Source organism: Phacochoerus africanus, chromosome 5 (assembly GCF_016906955.1).
Source record: "Phacochoerus africanus isolate WHEZ1 chromosome 5, ROS_Pafr_v1, whole genome shotgun sequence".
Lineage (NCBI taxonomy): Eukaryota > Metazoa > Chordata > Mammalia > Artiodactyla > Suidae > Phacochoerus > Phacochoerus africanus.
Genome location: NC_062548.1, coordinates 36,439,204 through 36,461,451, shown reverse-complemented (window position 1 = coordinate 36,461,451; position 22,248 = coordinate 36,439,204). Strand labels below are relative to the sequence as shown.

At 51.8% G+C, this 22,248-nt stretch overlaps 1 long non-coding RNA gene across 1 annotated transcript in view; it reads right to left on the bottom strand.

The window, feature by feature from the left end:
• Positions 1 to 468: 468 nt before the first annotated feature.
• Positions 469 to 22,248, bottom strand: part of LOC125127465 (uncharacterized) — a 38,118-nt gene continuing 16,338 nt past the window's right edge. The window contains exons 3-5 of the long non-coding RNA XR_007134940.1: positions 14,861 to 14,924; positions 11,868 to 12,337; positions 469 to 728 (exon numbers count right to left, since the gene is read on the bottom strand). This is a non-coding gene — a long non-coding RNA (uncharacterized LOC125127465). The remainder of the gene's footprint in view (positions 729 to 11,867; positions 12,338 to 14,860; positions 14,925 to 22,248) is intronic.

Genomic DNA, 22,248 nt, shown 5'->3' with positions numbered 1-22,248 from the left:
TGTTTCTGTTCTGTAGGTAAGTTTATTTGTGTCATATTCTAGATTCCAAATAGGAGAGCTATCCTATGGTATTTGTCCTTCTCCTGCTGACTTAACATCACTTAGTATGAGAATCTCTATTTCATTCTTTTTATGGCTGAGTAGTATTCCATTGTGTATATGTACCACATCTTTTTTTTAATGATTTTTATTTTTTCCATTACAGCTGCTTCCCAGTGTTCTGTCCGTTTTCTACTGCACAGCAAAGTGACCCAGTCACACGTACATGTATCCATCCTTTTTCTCACGTTATCCTCCATCAGGCTCCATCATAAGTGACTGGATAGAGTCCCCAGCACTCTACAGCAGGGTCTCATTGCTGTATCATGTCTTCGTAATCCATTCATCTGTCGATAGACATTTAGGTGGTTTCTGTGTCTTGGCTATTGTGAATCGTGCTGCGATGAACACAGGGGTGCATGCATCTTTTTTAATTAGTTTTGTCCCGATATGCAGCCAGGGGTGAGATTGCGGCATCATATGGTCATTTTATATTTCGTTTTCTGAGGACTCTCCATACTGTTCTCCGTAGCGGTTGCAGTAACTTAGATTCCCCCACCAGTGCAGGAGGGTGCCCCTTTCTCTGCACTCTCTCCAGCATTTGTCATTTGTAGACTTTCTATGATGGCCAGTCTGACCCGTGTGAAGTGGTACCTCGAGATCCTTAATTTGATGACATCTGCAAAGATCTAAATAAGGTCACATCCACAGGTGCCTGGGTTAGGACTTGGACATATCTTTGGGGGGGGGTGTCTATCAACCCATTATAGGTGCAGTGAGAGAGCAGGAGTAAGCAACCAGCTGCCCCCCACCCGTGGGGCCGAGAAAGAAAGGAGGTGGCTGCTCCCGGGAGAGGAGAAGCCACAGAGGCACAGAGACCAGCGGGCTTGGAGAGGGCTACCCGGCTTCGCTCCCGCTGGAAACCCTGCTGACAGAGGAGGAGGAACCAGGGAGCCTGCGAGACCACGCAGGTCCCACTCCAAACAAACAGCTGCGTCTGCCTCCGTGAGCCCTGGAGCCTCTGGGGTCCCCGCCCGCCTCTCTGGACCTCTGGCCCAGCATTCTGGTGTGTAGAGTCCCTTGGGACAGCCTGGAGGAGGCCTCTCGGAGCCAGGCCAGGGCTGCTGGCCGGACTCCAGGTCCAAGGCAGGCGCCACCCAGGGCCTGCTTTTGGTTGGTTCTGCAAAGGCCACGAGTCCTGCTCCCTTGAGGCTTGAGTCCAGCGCCCCTACCCCGCGTGACCACCCTGTGCCCTCAGCCGCCACCAGCGGTCAGAGTTTTCCATGTGCCTCCCGCGCCCCTGAAAGGCTGAAAGCCGGGGATTCTGGAGGAATTCCTGCAGCGGCCGCCCCCTCTCCTCTGGGTCCCCAGTAAAGGCAACAAAGGCCCTCTGGGGCCTGGGGAGGGTGGGGAGAAGGCCCAGGACAGTCTCTGGGGCTGCCATTCCTGGCAATTTGCTCTTAGACAGGAAAGGATGGCCTGTCCTGGCGCCATGGGCCTTCTTGGAGCCTGAGGCAGGCCGTCGGCCCCCATCACACCTGTGCACACATTTGCGTATCTCCCCCCCCCCACGTGCACATGGGAACCAGACACACCCACACCCCTGCCCGACCACACAGGCGGGGTGCGGGCACCCTTCCCCGATGCTGGGATGGGACATAAGTGGACCCGCTCCCTGAGGGCACCTATCCATACAGACATGGCAAGCATGTGAGCAGGAGGCGGACTTCGAGCAAACCAGCCCAGGTTCAAATCCCACCAGGGCACCCTCGGGCAAGTTGCTCAACCCCTCTGTGTCTCAGTTTCCTCATCTGAAAATCGAGATCCTAAGAGCACCCACCTTGGTGAAAGGATTAGGCTCATGGAACCTCTGTGCACCCGGAAGCCTGGTGGACAGAAGGGCCATACAGGTGTTTGCTCTGATTACCACATAAACACACAGATATAATGAGACTATGTACCTACACACAGAGACAGGTGTAGACAGACAAGCATAACCCTGAATAAAAAAACTCACATGCCAGGAGTTCCCGTCATGGCTCAGTGGAAACGAATCTGACTTGCATCCATGAGGACGCAGGTTCGATCCCTGGCCTTGCTCAGTGGGTTAAGGATCGGGCATTGTTGAGCTGTGGTGGTTGCAGATGCAGCTCAGATCTGGTGTTGCTGTGGCTCTGGTGTAGCCCAGCAGCTACAGCTCCGATTTGACCCCTAGCCTGGGAACCTCCATATGCCATGGGAGCAGCTCTAGAAATGGCAAAAAGACAAAAAACGAAAACAAAAACAAAAAAACCCTCGAATGCAGGGAGACACATGGACATACAGCTAACTGTGTGAACACACACAGAGAAGCACTCCTAGACACACAGACACACACTCACAATATGAAACCGGATGCACATACACCACAGGCAGGTGTGCAGCCACAGTGACGGGCACACACACACCCACGTGTGGGCACACGGACACCAACCCATGCAGGGGAACCGGGTCCCAGCTTGCCCTGTGGCCGGTTCACTTCCTTCTCGGTGCTTCCCTCCCCCACGGGCCATTGCCCCGCTGTGTACAGCACATATCTGGGCATGACCAGTGTCCTTCCCTGTCCCTGGGGAGGCGCCTGTGTCACCTCTCAGGTTACAACACACCTTCGAGCGCCGTCTGGTTTCTGTCTGACCAGACACCCCACTGCTCCCTCCCCAGCCTGGGGTTTGGGATCAGGACTCCCAGCTACACAGCCTGGGACCCCTCTCCCCCATCTCCCCGCCTCTCCCCTGTCTGGGGGACTGAGCCCTAAACCTGTGGGATCTGAGACCTAAATCCAGGTTGTTAGCATCAGAATTAAATTATAGGACCCACAGCTGGTGTCTGGAGAATTGGAGAACTAGCTGGTGTGGGGGAAAAACCCACATATTTGGTGTCAGAAGCGTTGCGAGTAGGTAGTTTTCTTTTTCTTTTTTGGCCGCCCTGCAGCGTATGGAATTCCTGGGCCAGGGATCAGATCTGAGGCACAGTTGTGACCTATGCTGCAGCTGTGGCAACGCCGGATCATTTAACCCACTGTACCCAGTGGGGGATCGAACCTGTGTCCTGGCGCTGCAGAGATACGACTGATCCCTTTGTGCCACAGAGGGTATTCCGGGCAGTTTTCTTTTATCCTCCTGGAGACATTGTGAGGATTAAATGAGACAACGCAGATAACAAGCACGCAGGAAGAATTTGCCATTGGAAGTATTTGCCTTAACACGGTAACTGCATGATTCACTGGGATGTTATGAAATAAGAACAAAGATCCTCAAATTCAGAGAAACTGTAGATTTGGTTACATTTCTTTTCACGAGCCTGTAACTGCAACTTACTGTCTAACTTCAATTTCTGACGTAGCAACATTTATGGACCCGTGACGCTGTCACCAACAAGAATCACAAGGGTTGTTATATCCCATGACTGTCATACATATAGGACCCAGCTGGCTTCTTTTGTAACCTGTGTCAGATTTTTTTTTTTTTTTGCATTGGAAAAGATTATTCTGAATATTAAACTCTGGTTATTAGAATACATGCCAAAAATGCCAAAGTGTTTAAAGGGATGAATATTGATACCAAAAAATGGCTAGAGTTATAGATGGATGGAGAGACAGAGAGACAGAGAGAGGGATGGAAGAATGAATGGATGGATGGATGGATTTAACAAAGTGTTATCCAGGGGATTGGTATGGAGTGCTCATTGCACAAGTCTTTTGACTTTTCTTTATGTTTGAACATTTTCACAATAAAAGGTTGGGGCAAAGATTTTTAAGAGAGAAAAGAAACGGAGAAAGAAAAAGACATTCAAAGTCTGAGCAAAGAAAGAAGATGCATCATAAAGATCACTTTTATCAGGGAGTCCTTATCAAAGTTAGATTATACAAAGAAGAAGATGAACAGAAGTAGCACAAAATGCAGGTCTCAAGTAATTATAACCTTCGGAGGGAAAACAATCACGTTTTCCCTACCAGGAAAGTTCAGTGCCTAGGGCTGTAGTATCACAGGGATGCCCCCTGGCCCCCGAGCAGCTGACACACAGCTGGTCAGATCTGGGATGTGCCGCAAAACACATGCGGGCTTTGGAAGACTTGGTACCAAAAAGAGAATGGAAAATAGGTCCGGAGTATTTAAAAATACTGATCACACGCTGAAATGTTAATATTTTGGATGTATTAGATGAAATACAATTAATCGTTACAATTAATTTCCCTTGTTTCATTTTACTTTCTTAAAATGCAGCTGCAGGAAAATTCAAATGACCTTTCTGGCTCACATTAATTACATTTCTTCTGTGTAACACTGGCCCACAGGAAGTACCCACTGTGGAAATTCTGTTTACCAGGGTGCATGCATTTCTCTTATGCTTCTAGGATTATTCTTGGTTTTTCGGTGGCCCGCCAGAAATGGATGTGTCAGGAAGGACCTACGGTGTAGGCCGGAAGCTGCAGCTCCTAGTTGACCCCTAGCCTGGGAACTTCCATATGCTCCAGGTGCAGCCTTTAAAAAAAAGACAACAGGAGTTCTTGTCGTGGCGCAGTGGTTAACGAATCCGACTAGGAACCATGAGGTTGCAGGTTCGATCCCTGGCCTTGTTCAGTGGGTTAAGGATCTGGCGTTGCCATGAGCTGTGGTGTAGGTCGCAGATGCAGCTCGGATCCCGCATTGCTGTGGCTCTGGCGTAGGCCGGCGGCTACAGCTCCGATTAGACCCCTAGCCTGGGGACCTCCATAGGCCAAGGGAGTGGCCCTAGAAAAGGCAAAAAGACAAAAATAAATAAATAATTTAAAAAAGACAACAAAAAGACTAGCTATTTCTTCTAAAAATATTTTTATTATGTAAAGATTTTATCGTATTTCCAAACACTAGTTTGACGTTGTCTCTTCCGGGGGTATCGACCACAAGGAAAATGGGAAAAGCAAGTGTTTCTCCAAAGGTAAGCGGAGGGCAAACATTTTGCCCTTCCTGACACATCCATTTCTGGCGGGCCACCGAAAAACCAAGAATAATCCTAGAAGCATAAGAGAAATGCATGCACCCTGGTAAACAGAATTTCCACAGTGGGTACTTCCTGTGGGCCAGTGTTACACAGAAGAAATGTAATTAATGTGAGCCAGAAAGGTCATTTGAATTTTCCTGCAGCTGCATTTTAAGAAAGTAAAATGAAACAAGGGAAATTAATTGTAACGATTAATTGTATTTCATCTAATACATCCAAAATATTAACATTTCAGCGTGTGATCAGTATTTTTAAATACTCCGGACCTATTTTCCATTCTCTTTTTGGTACCAAGTCTTCCAAAGCCCGCATGTGTTTTGCGGCACATCCCAGATCTGACCAGCTGTGTGTCAGCTGCTCGGGGGCCAGGGGGCATCCCTGTGATACTACAGCCCTAGGCACTGAACTTTCCTGGTAGGGAAAACGTGATTGTTTTCCCTCCGAAGGTTATAATTACTTGAGACCTGCATTTTGTGCTACTTCTGTTCGTCTTCTTCTTTGTATAATCTAACTTTGATAAGGACTCCCTGATAAAAGTGATCTTTATGATGCATCTTCTTTCTTTGCTCAGACTTTTCTTTTTTTTTCTTTTTTTTTTTGTCTTTTTGCCTTTTCTAGGGCCACTCCCAGGGCATATGGAGGTTCCCAGGCTAGGGGTCCAATCGGAGCTGTAGCCGCCGGCCTACGCCAGAGCCACAGCAACTCGGGATCTGAGCCGCATCTTCGACCTACACCACAGTTCATGGCAACGCCGGATCCTTAACCCACTGAGCAAGGTCAGGGATCGAACCTGCAACCTCATGGTTCCTAGTCAGATTCGTTGACCACTGTGCCATGACGGGAACTCCCTTTGCTCAGACTTTGAATGTCTTTTTCTTTCTCAGTTTCATTCCAATGCAAGATCCTTAACCCACTGAGCGAGGCCAGGGATCAACCCCACATCCTCACAGATACTAGTCAGGTTCTTAACCCATGGAGTCACTATAGGAACTCCAAAATATCCAGTCTTAAATCAACAGATGTAAATCCAGATACATCTTTAAAATCAAAACATAATTTTGGGGGAGTTCCCGTTGTGGCTCAGCGGGTTAAGAATTCAACTAGTATCCATGAAGATGCAGGTTCAATCCCTGACCTCACTCAGTGGGTTAAGGATTCGGCATTGCCATGGGCTGTGGTGTAGACTGGCAGCTGCAGTTCTGGTTCAACCCCTAGCCTGGGAAGTTCCCCATGCCACAGGTGTGGCCCTAAAAAAATTTTTTTAAATAATTTTGGGGGGGCTGGGCTTTGCCAGGATGCCAGAGTAGTCCTCAGGAATCGGGGTTCCCCAGCCAGGTTCCCTGCCCTCCAGCCCTTTGAGGATCATGTGGTTTCTGACCGTGATTTTCCTGTTTTAAGATGACTCTGCCACAAAAAGCAGGTCATCACAGTAACAGGGGGCACCATGCGACAGTCGCCAGGCCCTTCTGCGTGGGCCATGGTCCCGGGCCGGAATGCGGCAGACACGAGGTTTGGTCCCTCTCCGTCCTGCTCCAGAGTTAAGAAGACCTTGGCAGGAATCTGGTCAAAGGGACCGTCACTCCATCCTCCTGCCAGAATGTGGCACGGAGCTAAGTCAGGGTCCGTGTGCCCTGGATATTAATCCAGAGGCAGCCTGGAAGCGGGGATACCTGCCGGGGAGGTGGGGCCAGGCCGGCCAGCTGTCACTATTTTATCAACTTCCAGCGAGGCATTTTCTGGACTGGGGCTCTTGCGCTGCTCACCTCTCCAGGCCTGAGGCTTTCCCTTCCTTATTAATGTGTTGTGAGTGCGTTCCAGGTCCTGGCACCAGACAAACATCATCTCCTTTCATTCCTACACATCCTTGTGGGAGGAGCTATCATCATATTTCCTATATCACTGATCAGGAAACTGGAGCACAGAGAGGTTAAGTGATTGGCCCAAAGTCACACAGCTCAGGATCCATATTCTTTTTCTTTTTTTTTTGGCCACGCCCCTGGCATGTGGAAGTTCCCTGGTCAGAGATGGAACCAACACCACAGCAGTGACAATGCCTGATCCCTAACTACTAGGCCACCAGGGAACTCTAGGACCTATGTTCTTTTTTTTCTGTTTGGGTTTTTTTGTGAGGGTTTTGTTGTTGTTGTTGTCTGCCTTTTTTAGGGCCAAACCCAAGGCGTGTGAAGTTCCCAGGCTAAGGGTCGAATCGGAGATGCAGCTGCCAGCCTACACAGCAACTCAGGATCTGAGCCGCGTCTGGGATGCTGGATCCTTAACCCACTGAGCGAGGCCAGTGATCTAACCAGCATCCTCATGGATACTAGAAAGGTTCATTTCTGCTGTGCCACAACAGAAATTCCAGGACCTATCTTGACAAGCACTCTGTGCTGTCTCTTTTTTTTTTCTTTTTAGGACCGCACCAGCGGCATAGGGAGGTACTAGGCTAGGTCTAATTGGAGCTGTAGCCGCCCGCCTACACCACAGCCACAGCAACGCCAGATCTGAGCCACGTCTGCGACCTACGTCACAGCTCACAGCAATGCCAGATCCTTAACCCACTGGGCGAGGCCAGGGATCAAACCCGCAACCTCATGGTTCCTAGTCAGATTCGTTTCTGCTGCGCCACGACGGGAACTCCTGTGCTGTCTCTTTGAGGAAGGGCCAGAAACCCACGTGCTCCATTCCAGTAAAAAAATTCCTAGCAGGGAGGATACCAGGCTGCTCACCAGCATCTCTACCCAGCTGAGCTCCTCCTCCCCCAGGTGCCCCAAATCCTCAGGGCATCACCACCCACCAGTCACCCAGCCAGACACTCAAGCCTGACAAGGCTTCCTCCGCACTCATAACGCCTTTCTCTCCAACCCCTCCCCTCACGACTGACTGTGTGATCTGGGACAAGTTCCTTGGCCTCTCTGTGCCTCAGTTTCCTCATCTGTAAAATGGGGATAATGACAGGCCTATCTCATAGAATCGTCATGGGGTCAAAATGAATTTTTAATCAAAATACACACACATTAACATATATATATATCAGGGTTTACCACGGCCGCTGACACAGAGTAAGAGTTCCGCACTATTTAATTGTCATAATTACCGCCTGCACCCAGAGCCCAGCACAGTGGATGGGACACCAGAGGCCCCACAGCAGATGTCTCAGAACCAGAGATGGTTTCCTGGGTAGATCCGATCACATCCCTCCCTAGCCGGGGTCCTGGGGAGGGGGGTGTTGTCCCAGGAGCTCCGAGTGTGACGCACGAACTTCTCAGGCTGTCTCGGGAACCCAGACGAGGTACCACCCCCTCCTGCCCCAGGGTTGCCTCGCCCCCCAGAGAGCCCCACCCCGCCTCAGGCTCTTTGCACGTGCGGCTCCCCAGGCCCCAGAGCCTTCTTCCCAGCCTGCTCCACACAGCGCCTCCTCCTGCTTCAGGGTTCAGCTCACATCAACGGCCCTCCACCCGGACTCCCTCCCCAGGTCCCAGAACATGGCTCTTCTCCTTCCTGGCCCCACAATTTGTCAATTTACTTTTTTTTGTCGGGGGGGGGAGTGGATGTATGTGTGGCCTATGGAGGTTCCCAGGCTAGGGGTCGAATCAGAGCTGCAGCTGTCAGCCTTAACCCACTGGGCAAGGCCAGGGATGGAACTCACATCGTCATGGTTACTAGGCGGGTTCGTTACTGCTGAGCCACAGTGGGAACTCCCAATTTGTCGATTTAGATCTATTTGTCTCCTGACTGCCCCCACACTGGAATGTCCCAGTTGTGAGGGTGGGGACCTCATCAGGAGCTCATGGTTGGGTCACAGCAGGTACACCAGCAGGTGTTCAACCCGGGTTTGTGGAATGACCGAACGCAGAGTCAGTGGAGGACAAATGAGCAAATGGGGAGGGGGAATCTCTTCCTGATGCTGTTTTGCCACCTGGGAAACCGAAGGGGAGATGAGGTGATGTCACGACTCACGTACACGGGGGCAGCCGTGCTGGACTGAGGTTATTGTTATGAAAGATTTCATAAGGACAAAGGGACACATGCCATGCAGACAGAACTCTGGATGACTCTTCCTCTTTGATGCGCCACCAGCCCCAGGGGCACAAGCAGCCGAAGGCGCCTCGAATCACAACGCTTCATCACGACCACATTCACCCCTGTTTGCCAGGCGAGGGATCGGCTGCGAGGTCTTTTCATCTGATGCTGGGATGGGGGGGTCGGGACGGCCCCTTTAGCTGGTCCCAAGGACACCCACCCGCGGGAAACTGCATCCTAATGGCAAGTCACGGCCAGGGGCTGGAACGGCATCGCTGTAACCATGACACCATGAGGTTTATTCCAAACTCACCCCGGCCCAGTTGTCCACGCAGCTCAGCTGGACTCAAGCCCCCCTCACAGGTAAGATACCGCGGGGAGGGAGGAGGCAAGGCCAGAGAGAGCCCGTTTGGAGGGGGGGCCGGTGTGGAGGGCGAGAGCCAGGTCACAAGGCCCCGAGCGGCCAGGCCCACCGGGTGCCTGTTGTGCCGAGTCCCGAGTCCCGCTTAATGCTCGCCTGCGCTCCTGTGAAACGGGCAGAACTGCTCTCTCCATTTCACAGATGTAGCTACAGGGCTCAGAGAGGTTGAGGGCTTTGCCCAGGGTCACACAGCCTGCCAGAATTACCTCGGGGCTGAACGCCAGAGCCTCACACGCAGCTGATCCCAATCCACACTCCAGCACAGGCCAAGTATTTCTAGAACACGTCACTGCCTTGGTTTTTTTTAACCACAAACTTACAAGCGACATGGTGCTGTTAGCCCCGCTTTACAGATGGGGGAGCTGAGGCTTGGGTAAGGGAGACCACATGCTTAGAGTCCGTAGTCGGGGGCTGGCAGAGGTGGGACTCAAACCCATGCATCTCCAGGGCCCAGGAACCTCCCTCTGCACCCAGCTGCCACCTCCATTATCTCAAATTGGTCTTGAGACTTTTTTTTTTTTTTTAGGGCCGCACTTGAGGCAGCATATGGAGATTCCCAAGCTAGGGGTCAAATCAGAGCTACAGTTACTGGCCTACACCACAGCCACAGCAACACCAGATCCGAGCCACATCTGCAACCTACACCACAGCTCATGGTAACACCAGATCCTTAACCCACTGAGCAAGGGCAGGGATCGAACCCGCAACCTCATGGTTCCTAGTCATTTCCGCTGGGCCACAACGGGAACTCTGGTCTCGAGACTCTTGGCTTCTGCACAATTGGTCAGGAGCAGGTGAGCAGACCTACCGTGTGACCTCCAGGTCAAGGGCACCAGGTTGCAGCCACCCTCCTGCCCCAGGTTCCCAGGCCTCTGACAATCCCAGCAGCTGTGTAGCTGGTCCCCGCATTAAAACCCTTCTATTCATGGTACAGCCTCTTGCTTGCCCTGATCCCCCACCCCCAGGAGGCCTTTTTTTTTTTTTTTTTTTTTTTGCTTTTTAGGGCCGCACCCATGGCATATGGAGGTTCCCAAGCTAGGAGTCGAATCAGAACTACAGCTGATGGTCTACACCACAGCCACAGCAACATGGGATCCAAGCCATGTCTGTGACTTACACAGCTTGCCTCAGGCAATGCTGGATTCTTAACCCACTGAGCGAGGCCAGGGATCAAATCCGCATCCTGATGGATACCAGTTAGGTTCTTAATCCACTGAGCCACAACGGACACTCCCCCCGGAGGCTCCTCGCAAGAGTAACCGCAGCCGGAGTGAAAGACTGATGCTAAGGGAATGGACGGCCTGGAGGAGGATGGGGACACAGCCGAGGCACCCTGGCAACTACAGTGATCACGTGATATCTTGGTGCCGGATGGGAGCCTGGCAGATGAAGGAATCTAGGTAACTGCAAGCAGCACAGAAGGAAAAATGTCGATGTCTCACCAGCCGAACACGGCCCCCTGGAGGCCAAACGTGTGGCTTTTAAGGAAATACCCTGAATACAACCTGGCTCAGCTAAGCACCTTGGAATCCACTTTTAATTTTTTTCTAACAGATGCATTGAGATATAATTCACACACCCTACAATCAACCCATTTAAAATGTACATTTCAATGATTTTTAGTACATTCAGAGCTGTGCAACCATCATACAGTCATTGGTAGTTGACTGACGTATGAGGCGGGGGCGGGAAACAGACAATACACCACATGCTAATAGCTCTATCCGGTCCCCCACGGCCAGCGGGTCCCTCCCAGCAGCTGATCCATGCACCCCTCCTGTGTCACTGAACACAGGACCCTGTCCCCTCCCCACAGAGGACAATACAGCAATGAGGCTGGCCAGGCGCCCCGTGACACATGCACACACTTAAGCCAGACAAACGTGCACACGTTGGGCCTGAAACAGGAACAAGGTCCCCACATGAGGCTTTGAGGCTGAGGGGCCTCTTTGCTTCCTGGTGAGGAAGTGTCCCAGGCCTGAGGTCCAGTCTATGGGGCCACGTCCGGGTTGAAAGCCTGGATGCTCCAGACCCCTCCCAGCACAAGGCAACACAGACCCAACCCAAACTTCCTCTACTGCGAGGGAAACGCAGAGATGAGCTTAATCCAGGGTTTCTTAATACAGGCTATGTGGACATTTGGGGCTGGACAATCCCCCGCTGTGCGTGGCTGTCCCGCACCCTGTCAGACGTTGGCAGCATCTCCGACGCCACCTGATGCCAGCAGCGCCCCTTGCCCCACAGCTGGAGGGTAAAATCACCCCCAACTGAGAACCACTGATCTAGATAAGCCCTGTCCAAACCCAGCTGGGGAAACGGAGGCCGAGAGGTGAGGAATCACAACAGCTGCCACTGACTGGGCACCTACCTGGAGCTGACCCCACGCCAAGGGCCCTAGACGTTTTCATTTCGAATCGTCACCGCCGTCCTGGGAGGTGAGCGTTACCACTTCTCCTTCACACATGCAGCATCTCTGGCTCAGAGAGGTCAAGTGACTGTCCTTGGGGGCTAGAGCAAGGGGCCACCTGAGCTAGGCATCCCTAACTTGGGGCCCCAGCGGCGGCGGCGGTGGTCACCATGAGCTGAAGGTGAACTTCACGGGGGGAGCGTTGGTAAACAGGCAGCAGGTGCCGGCAAATTCTTTAAGGACATCTGCTGATGGGTCTGTTGTCAATTGCAAACATCTGTGGGTTTCCGCTGGCGTCTGCTCGGCTCCTTCCGGTCCCTGTGGATGGTCGGGCATGTGCGGAATTACAGGTTTCTGAGCTGATGGGCCACCTTTGGCCTCTATTATCCCAGGTCTCTGTGGGCAGGTGGCTCTGGTGAAAACGTAACCATCTGTCAAAACAAAATCATAAGCTCTTGGCGCTGCATGCAGCCTCAGAATGTACCTGATTCAACACCTGCATCCTCCAGGTGGGAAATTGGGGGGGGGGCGGACCCCTGTGCTCAGGGCTGCCCAGGGAGCCGAGCTGGCGCAGGGCTGGAAAGAGGAGCAGCCAAGAGAGACATCACACACAATTCCCAGTGTACAATCCCACGGCTTTTTGTATATTTCTAGAACAGTGCAACCATCGCCACAATCCACTCTACAACACTGTCATCACCCTGCCTCAAAGCCCAGACCCCCTCGCAATGGCCCCCCACTGCTGTTTTCCCCCAATTCATCCCGGCCCCGGCAACCACGAACTAATGTCCCTCTTGATGAATTTGCCTGTTCTGAATGTTTCATGTAAATGGAATCGTACAATCTGCGGTCTCTGGCGACCAGCTTCTCTCACTCAGCGTGTTTTCAAGATTCATCTGTGTTGGAGTTCCCATCGTGGCGCAGTGGTTAACGAGTCCGACTAGGAACCATGGGGTTGCGGGTTCGATCCCTGCCCTTGCTCAGTGGGTTAAGGATCTGGCGTTGCCATGAGCTGTGGTGTAGGTTGCAGACGTGGCTCGGATCCCGAGTTGCTGTGGCTCTGATGTAGGCTGGTGGCTACAGCTCCGATTGGACCCCTAGCCTGGGAACCTCCATATGCCTCGGGAGCGGCCCAAGAAATGGCAAAAAGACAAAAAAAAAAAAAAAAGATTCATCTGTGTTGTAACACGTAGCCAGGCTGCATTCCTCTTTAAGGGTGAATGATACTCCACTGTAATAATAGACCACATGCTATGTCTATTCATTCATTGATGGACATATCCCTTGCTGCCACTTGAGTGTTTGCCTTTTTTTTCTGGCCATGCCTGCGACATGTGGAAGTTCCCAGGCCCTGGATCGAGCCCAGGCCACAGCAGCAACGCCTGATCCTTAACCACTGCTAGATCACCAGGGAACTCCAAGTTGGAGGTTTTCTTGCTGTTACAAACCTCTTTTCTTTTATGAAACAGTGGGGGGGGGGCAGTCCCTTGTGGGGCTTAAGGATCCAGCATTGTCACTGTAGCAGCTTGGGTCGCTGCCGTGGTGCAGGTTAGATCTCTGGCCCACCCAGGAACTTCCGCAGGCTTCAAGGTGTGGCCAAAAAAAAAACTTACAAAACATCAACGACAACAACAAAAGGAAAGACTGGGGCGGAGAGGTGGTTTTTAATGGCTTTACTAGTCAAAATAAGAGGTTAGCAATCTCTATGTCCACCCTCAAATTTTTTTAAAGAAGCTTTAAATTTTAGAATGGTTTTTGATTTAGAGAAAGATGGTGAACGTAGGGTTGAGAATTCCATGCGCTCGCATCCAGCTTCCTCTATTAGTAACAGTGAGACATTATTATTTACTAAAGTCTGGGCTTTATTCAGATTTCCCCAGGTTTTTGGTTTTTTTTTCCCCAAAAAAGTCTTTTTTTCTGTTCCAGGATCCCTTCCAGGACACCACATTACGCGGAATCCGACTGCAGGCTCCTCCGGGCTGTGACAGTTTCTCAGACTGTCCTGATTTTTATCACCTTGACACTTTTCGGGAAGAGCTGTCACATCCCTCAATTGGGATTTGTCCTGTGGTTTTCTCATGATTAGAATGGGGTGCTGTGTTTGGGGAGGAAGCCCACAGAGGTGAAAGGCATTTTTCATCAAAAACATATCAAGGGCACATGGCCTCAAGGTGACCTGTCACTGTCAGTGGTGACCTGTATGACCTGGCTGATTGAGGTGAATTATTTGGAATTCTTCTGTGTGGGAAATTCATCCCTCCCCCATATTAAAAGGCTATATGTATTTATTATATATATTTTATATATTTATTTTATTTTATTTATTTATTTGTCTTTTTGCCATTTCCTGGGCCGTTCCCGCGGCATATGGAGGTTCCCAGGCTAGGGGTCTAATCGGAGCTGTAGCTGCCGGCCTACGCCACAGCCACAGCCATGTGGGATCCGAGCCACGTCTGCGGCCTACACCACAGCTCACAGAAACACCAGATCCTTAGCCCTCTCAGTAAGGCCAGGGATTGAACCCACATCCTCATGGATACTAGTTGGGTTAGTTAACCACTGAGCCACGACAGGAACTCCTATTTTTTAAAAATTTCTATCAGCAATGCCTTAAATCCTGGCTGTCACCACTGCAGGCTCCTGTTGGTCAAATGGGATCTGCCACGGAGACAGAGAGAGAGACCCCCATTTGCGTGCCAGGCCCAGATGGGGCATTTCATTTCACACAAGAGGCCATTTTCTGGCAAAATGGGGCTAGGCCTCCCCAATTTACAGATGAGGCTCAGAGTGGCCAATGCAATCCCAGGTCACAAGGTGTGAGTGGCAGCTGCAGAACCTGAACCCACTGGCTTCTCACCTCCCTCCCCACCCACCCACCTGCTAAAGTTAACTGCTGGCGAGCAGGAAGAACCCAGGCCACGGGGGAGGAGTTGTAGGGGACGGATTATACCAACCTTGGGGCGCCAGCACTTGCAGGGAGACATCCCACTGCTCCGACCTTCAGCTGCTGTTGCTCCTCTAGTTAGAAAATGGAAAAGGTCAGGAGATGAACCGCGGGACGCCCCGGCCTGAAGGGCGCCACTTTGCATCACCGGACCCCCACATACACCACCCTTTATACTGGGCCTGATGGATGCCCACCCACTGGGAGAAGCCCGGCTGGTCCTTTCAAGGACTTTTGGCTCACTCCCTGGACCACATCTGGAAGCGCGCCTCCATCATCCTCCTGCCTCCTAGCAGGGCTGTGCTGGGCATCGCTGAAACCTCGGAGGCCGACTCCTATGGGACAATCCGTGGGGCGCGGGGGAGGGGGGCAGACCTGGACTCCACGCTTGACCTCTAGTGGCCCCCTCCCACCTGGGAAAGGCAACTCAGTTTCCTGGGCGGGAGCGCATGACTAGGGGAATCCTGAGATGCTGGTTCACCCTTGGAGAGAGCCCTTCCAGCTCTCTGGGCCTCAGGTCCTCCTCTGTAAAAACGGAGGTAAGAGCTGAGTCCCTGGGGGCGGCCCAGCCCCTCCCTCCAACCAAAACTCCGCTGTCCCAGCCGCCCCGTCGGCCGCCGCCTGTGACAGCAGCGCCCCCTTCTGATCGGGGTGCCTCTTGGCCTCCGTGGCGCGTCCCTTGCTCTCTGTCTCCCTCTGCAGGTCATTCTTGGAAGGGCAACTTCTTATTTATTTATTTATTTATCTATTCATCTTTTTATCTATTTATTGTCTTTTTGTCTTTTCTAGGGCCGCTTCCGGCGGCATATGGAGGTTCCCAGGCTAGGGGTCGAATCAGAGCTGTAGCTGCCAGCCTACACCAGAGCCACAGCAACGCGGGATCCGAGCTGCATCTGCAACCTACACCACAGCTCATGGCAACGCCAGATCCTTAACCCACTGAACAAGGCCAGGGATCGAACCTCCAACCTCATGGTTCCTAGTCGGATTTGTTAACCACTGTGCCACGACGGAAACTCCGAAGGGCAGCTTTTTAAAAAAGCCACTCAAAGGAGTTCCTGCTGTGGCTCAGCAGGTTAAGAACGGGACATAGTCCCCATGAGGATGAGGGTTCCATTCCTGGCCTCATTCAGTGGGTTAAGGATCTGGCATTGCCACAAGCTGAAGCCTCTGTCAAAGATATGGCTCAGATCCAGCATCCCTGTGACTGTGGCAAGCTGGCAGTTGCAGCTCCTGTTTGATCCCTAGCCTGGGAACGTCCATATGCCACAGGTGCAGCCCTAAAAGGGAAGAAAAGGAAAAAAGCACACCCAGGAGACCAGAACTAGGTTTCTAGACAAGCACTCCTGGGTGCCCATCTCGGCTCTACCATCTGCTAATGCACCCTAAGGATGCCAATGAACGCCCCAAAACCCAATGCTCTGTCATTTATAAAATGCATATAAAATTATACATATAAATATATATATAATTTTTTGGTTGAGCCATAAAAATCTTACCAAAAAAAAAAAAAGGCTTACATCTTAAGTGCACAGCTCAACAAATCCTCACAGAGAAACACTTGTGAATTAACCACATTATTAGCGTCCCAGAAAATCCCATACTGCTTACCCTCTAGTCACTGCTCCCTTCCTTGTCCCCATAGGCAGCCACTGGCCTAAATTCTAACACTGCAGGCCGGCTGGGTATAACACTGATGCCTTTCTCATAGGGTTGAGATGAGGACTGGATGGGGGCAGTGCAACAACTACTTCGCACCGAGGAAAGTGCTCCCGTCCTGGGCTCTGCCCTCTTCTCTCCCACTGTCCCCACTGTCCCACTGTCGGCAGTGGCAGGGTCTCCTCCCTCAGAGCTGTATGTGCAGCCCACAGCAAGCAGGGCAGAGCAACGGGCTAAATAAACAAGTAAGGTGGGCATCTTTGCCTCTGTGGTAACATCTGCCCAGGAAACGACTGCCTCCACCCTTGTCCACTCAGCATCCTCAATGCTGCCATGTCTGAGCCGCCATCCCTGCCCGCGCTGGGCCCTCAGCCTCTCCTGCATCATCACCTACCCCTTCAAGCAGCCTCCAGTTTTCACTTTCTTTTCTTTTCTTTTCTTTTTTTTGCAAGCAAGCAAGCAAAGTTTTTGTTAAAGGAGAGCAGATAGCTCCCAGGGTTCCTGGAAGTGGGGGAGAAGGGCCCCCTAGCCTCCAGGCTTCACTTTAATCCACCCTCCCAACTGCAGCCAGGATTCTCTTTCTAAAAACCACAGATCTCATGCATCACTCTCCAGCTTGCAATTCTCAGCGGTCCTCCATGGACCTCGGGAACCCTCCTACACTCTTGGTGGGAAGGTAAGTTGGCGCAGCCACTACAGAAAACAGCATGGAGGTCCCTCAAAAAATTAAAAAGAGAGCTACCAGACAATCCAGCAATCGCATGTTGGGTACTTATCCTAGGGAAGAAACCACTGCCTCAAAAAGATATCTGCAAAAACAAGAAAGAGAAGAAGCGATATCTGCACCCCCACGTTCACTGAAGCACTATTTACAATCACCAATACAGGGAAACAACCTAAATGTCCATCGACGGATGAATGGATAAAGACAGTGTAGTACACACACACACACACACACACACACACACACACGAATATTACTCAACCACTAAAAACGAATGAAATGCTACCATTTATAGAAACATGGGTGGATGGAGAGAATACCATACTAAAAAGACAACTAGGATATGATATCATTTATATATCCAAAAGATAATATGAATGAATCCATTTACAAAACAGAAACAGACTCAATGCCGGCCCCCCACCCAGTCCTCTGTGTCCATCAGGCTGCTTGTCCAGCTGAGCTCCAGGAAGGCTCTTTCAGGTTCTCCCTTTGCCCTCGGACCCTCTGGTCCTCCCTGCATCCCTGCATCTCTGGTCCCCTGTGACATCCATCAGTGTCTGGCCAACTGGCGTCCAGAGCCGCCACTTCCTCCACCAAGCAGCCCCCATCCATCACCGAGGCCCAGGGGACCTCAGCCCAGCTGCAGCCATTGGCCCCGGCAGCCCTTCTGGGGCTGGGGTTCCCGGCAGCCTCTCTGCTTAATCCCAGCTCTGGGAATTGACAGCAGCTGCCTGGGGGTGCATCTGGGGCAGTCAAAGAGCCAAGGAGACACCCCCCCAACCACCCCAGCTGTTCGAAGGTGACCCCTACCCACTAACCTATGGAAGGAGTGCTTTTGCAGCCAGCCAGTGGATTAGTAGCTATTTTCACAGCAGCAAGGCCTGCCCTCTACTGAGCACTTAGAATGTGTAGACCCTCTGCCAAGAGCATTCCCTGCCTCTGCTAATTGAGCTTTAAAAACAGAACAAAATAACCCAGAGGTTGGTCCTCTTATTATCCCATTTCCTAAGCAGGGAGACTGAGGTTCAGAGAGATGCTGTGATCTGCCCAAGGTCACACAGCAGGGAAGTACCACAGCTGGGACTCAAACCCAGACTGAATGACTCCGGAGTTTCCCTTGTGGCTTACAGGTTAAGGATCCCGCATTGTCACTTCAGCGGCTTGGGTTGCTGCTGTGGCACAGGTTCCATCCTTGGCCTGGGAGCTTCCACATGCTGGGGGCAAGGCCAAAGCCAAACAAAAACGGACTGAACAGACTCTGAAATCCACACTCCTCCTCCATGCAGATGCCAGAGTGGAAGCATGAGGAAGACGGAGGGAAATAAGGATGGGGGTGGAGGGCTAAGAGGAATTCCTGCTCAGAGGGGCATTCAGCAGGGGCTTTGCAAGACGGCCAAGAGGTTGGTGGATGGAGGCTGGATGGGGGCGTGTGCTTGGCAGGGGAGCAGCAGGAGCAAAGGCGCAGAGGTGGGAGCTTGAATCACCATCTGCAGGAGAGAGAGAGAGTCAAGGAGACACACACACACACACACACACACACACAGTGTGAGGCTCGTGCCTGTGACGTGGGTGGGTGTGAATGGCTGCCTTTGTCAGTGACCGTGACTCTGTGTGTGTGTCTGTGTGTGTAAAAATTATGAAAAGTTCTGAAATGGGCGAAAAGACGAGGCGGCGTCTTGCCTAGTGCAGCCTTCTGGGTTATTTTGGCCTTTCTTCGTCTTCAAGGGATTTTACACGGTGTAGAAAACTGATTGTAATGCAAATTTTTCTCCCCACAGAAATGCAAATAACTTGAGTTGGTAGAGATGCATTGACTACTGCCCTGTGCGCTGGGACCAGCTTGCACCTATTTGTAAATTCCTTTCAGCACTCCTAACTGCCTGCCTCTGTGTGTGTGTGTGTGTGTGTGTGTGTGTGTGTGTGTGTGTGTGTGTGTGGTTTAGATATTTAATCCACCTTTGAATTGGCTGTAACATCTTACTAGTTCCCTCATAAGTTCACGAGGCAAAGAAAATCTTTGACATATGTTCAAAGATTTAATATTTGTATGAGCGTCCTGACTTTGCCTTCTCAAAAAAGATGATCCTTGGAGTTCCTTGGTGGCCTAGTGGTTGAAGGATCCAGCGTTGTCCCTTCTAGGGGGTGGGTTCCTCCACTATCCGAGAGTGAGTGGGTCTTGGGGGGACCCCTGGCTCAAGCTGACATCCAGTAGCAAAGGGTCCAGTCTGCAGTTAGTGATTTTCCTGTCAACATGTGTGAAAGGGCACTTGGGGTCACCCTGGGTGGTGGCAAGTGCTCAGGGTGGGACTGATGGCAGAGGGACAGCAGTGGGTGACGGCTAGAAGCGAGATCTTAATTCTCTGCTCAGGAATTGAACCCAGGCCACCCGGGTGAAAACCAGGAATCCTGGCCATGAGACTAGCTAAAGGCTATGAGCCAAATCGCCCTGATTCTTGCCCCCTGTTGAAAGCAAGACTGTTTGTTAGCGTGAGTGCTGGGGAGAGAGAGAGAGACTTGACCAGAGCAGGGGCATCTCAAGCAAGGTTTAGGGACCCGCAGAGTGGCCAGGAGCCCTGAGCAAGGAGACTCAGAGCCCCCGCCGTTGGGAGAGAATCAGGTGTTATAGGTGGGGGGTCGCGTGCTGAGCGCTTCAGGGCCGGAGTGGCAGTTGAGATCATGGTATAAAAATGCAACTATTTCCTTGGGGCTGTCTTTGTCCTTGGGAGGCCACCTGCTTTTTGGGCTTGGTTGTGTTACCTGGGGAGCTCCAATAAAGTGGAGCCTGCAGGTCTGGGCCTGGGTGGGTCGATGATTCATTCGGACTTACTCTTTCTTAGGCCTTCCTTTTCATTTCCACCTAAGAGCTTCAAGGAGGCCAAGACTGTAAAAAACAGGCATACAGTTGACCGAGAGGTAGTCTGTTTGAGGAAGAAGCAGGGCAGCGATACACACCCAAAGGAGAGGCGAGGGTGCGGGCGCCCCCCCTGAATGAGGAGCGCTCGGGAGAGGTGACTTAAACCACTTACGCGGGGCAGTTCTTCTGGGTCTTTATGTCCTTTAGCCGATTATCTTGTTTGATCTTTCCCATCTGACCAGACCCAGGACCCTCCCCCGAGCTGCATCAGCATCTTGTAGCCAAGATGGATTCCAGAGCAAAGCATGGCGGGAAGCTTAGCTAGACTCATTACGGTCCTGCGCCCCCTCCCTTCCTGACCCAGAGGGGTCTCGCTGCACATGTGCCATTGGGGGTCTCCCTGACCCTGAAAATGGGGACTATGTGACTTCTTGGTCTTTTGTCCAAGCAGGGCTCAGCCCCTCTTCTGCTCCTGTCATCACCATTGTTTGACGAGTTCACAGAGGACAAGAGCCAGTTCTTTGCCTCCTGCCTGTTGTCATGTCTGTCTTGGAGTGTAGATCGGAGGCTGGTTGTGCATGTGTGTCCCCCATCTCCTGCCTCAGGGAGTGTAAACCAGAGGCTGGCTGTAATCGTCTCTCCTGGAGTCCACCTGCCTCAGGACCAGAGGGCGACCACCGCCTCTGCAGCCACCCTTCCCCTCCGACGTGACCCTGTGCCTCAGGTCAGGGCACCCAGCTGCTCCAGCTCAGGAAGGGACCCGGGCTTCCAACAGCTGAGTCCCGATTCTGCCATGGAGCCATGGGGCAGGGAGCACCTGCTCCGCGCCAGGTCCCGATCAGACACTTCGCGTGTATCCTCCCACAGTGTGCTCATCTCCACCGGACAGAGGACGAGACTGAGGCTCAGAGACATTAAGCCATTTGCTCAAGGTCATGGAGCGGAGCTGAGATTCGAACCTGGGTCTCCCAGATCGGGGCCAGGCTCGGGCTATCTTTCCCTGAACTTCAGGGGTGTCCCTTATGCCAGTCGGGGTTCAGAGGGGACTGCAGTCAGCAGTGGTGGAGACACTGGCCCCCTCCCCCACCTGCTTCCTGCCTGTGAGATGCTGGCTGTCCCTTCTGAAGGAGCTGGGGTGGAGAGTGTCGGGTGTGCCAGACCCAGCTTGCCCCCTTCTCCAGGAACAGACTGGAGCCACCCTGTGCTCCCCTTCGGTGGAAACTGGAGCACTGCTGCATCCTCCACCCCACCTCAACCTCCGTCCCCACACCCAAGTCCCGCTCCCCCCCCCAGGCACAAAGGCCAGCTTACTTGTCAAACCACATCACACAAGGGTAGAGAGAGCCTCTCAGTGCTTCCTGCCTCAGCAGGTGGCACCTCCACCCACGCAAGCGCACAGCTGTTTTGCACACCCAGAGCCTCGAGAACCCCTGGGTAATATCTATTTCAGTTACGACTAACAAAAAAAAAAATCCCACGAGCGCCTCTCAATGTTGCTGGGAACCTAAAACTGCTCTAAAAAACTAAAGTCTTAAGAGAAAGTTTTGTTTTTTTTTCTAGGGCTACGCCGAATCCTTAACCCACCAAGTGAGGCCAGGGATCAAACCCGCATCCTCACAGACACAATGTCAGGTTCTTAACCTGCTGAACCACAACGAGAACTCAAACTTCAAGAAAGTTTTTTTTTTTAATCCCATGAGAGTACTTAGGAATCTCCCCCCAAAATACACCGTCCAAAATACAAATTCACAAAGACACCAAGTTTGTTGTTGTTGCAGCACTAAGAGGAACAGCAGACTAAAAACAACACAAGCATCCACAAAGAGGAAACTGGCTGAATGCAGTGGACGGCACAGCCGGCTATGAAAAGGAATGACGACGCTCTCTCAACAGTGTACTGGCGTGATCTCCAGGTTATACGATCAAGTGAAAAAAACAAAGCCCAAATCCAAGGAGCAGCACTGTGTCTGCAAAGCAGCCCATCTTCTGAATATGTGTGGGGTATACATACATTCGCTTATATTTTCAAAAAGAATGGAAGGATAGGCGTTCCTGCTGTGGCTCAGTAGGTTAAGCACCTAACTAGTATCCACGAGGATGCAGGTTCAATCCCTGGCCTTGCTTAGTGGGTTGCGGATCCAGTGTTGCCACAAGCCGC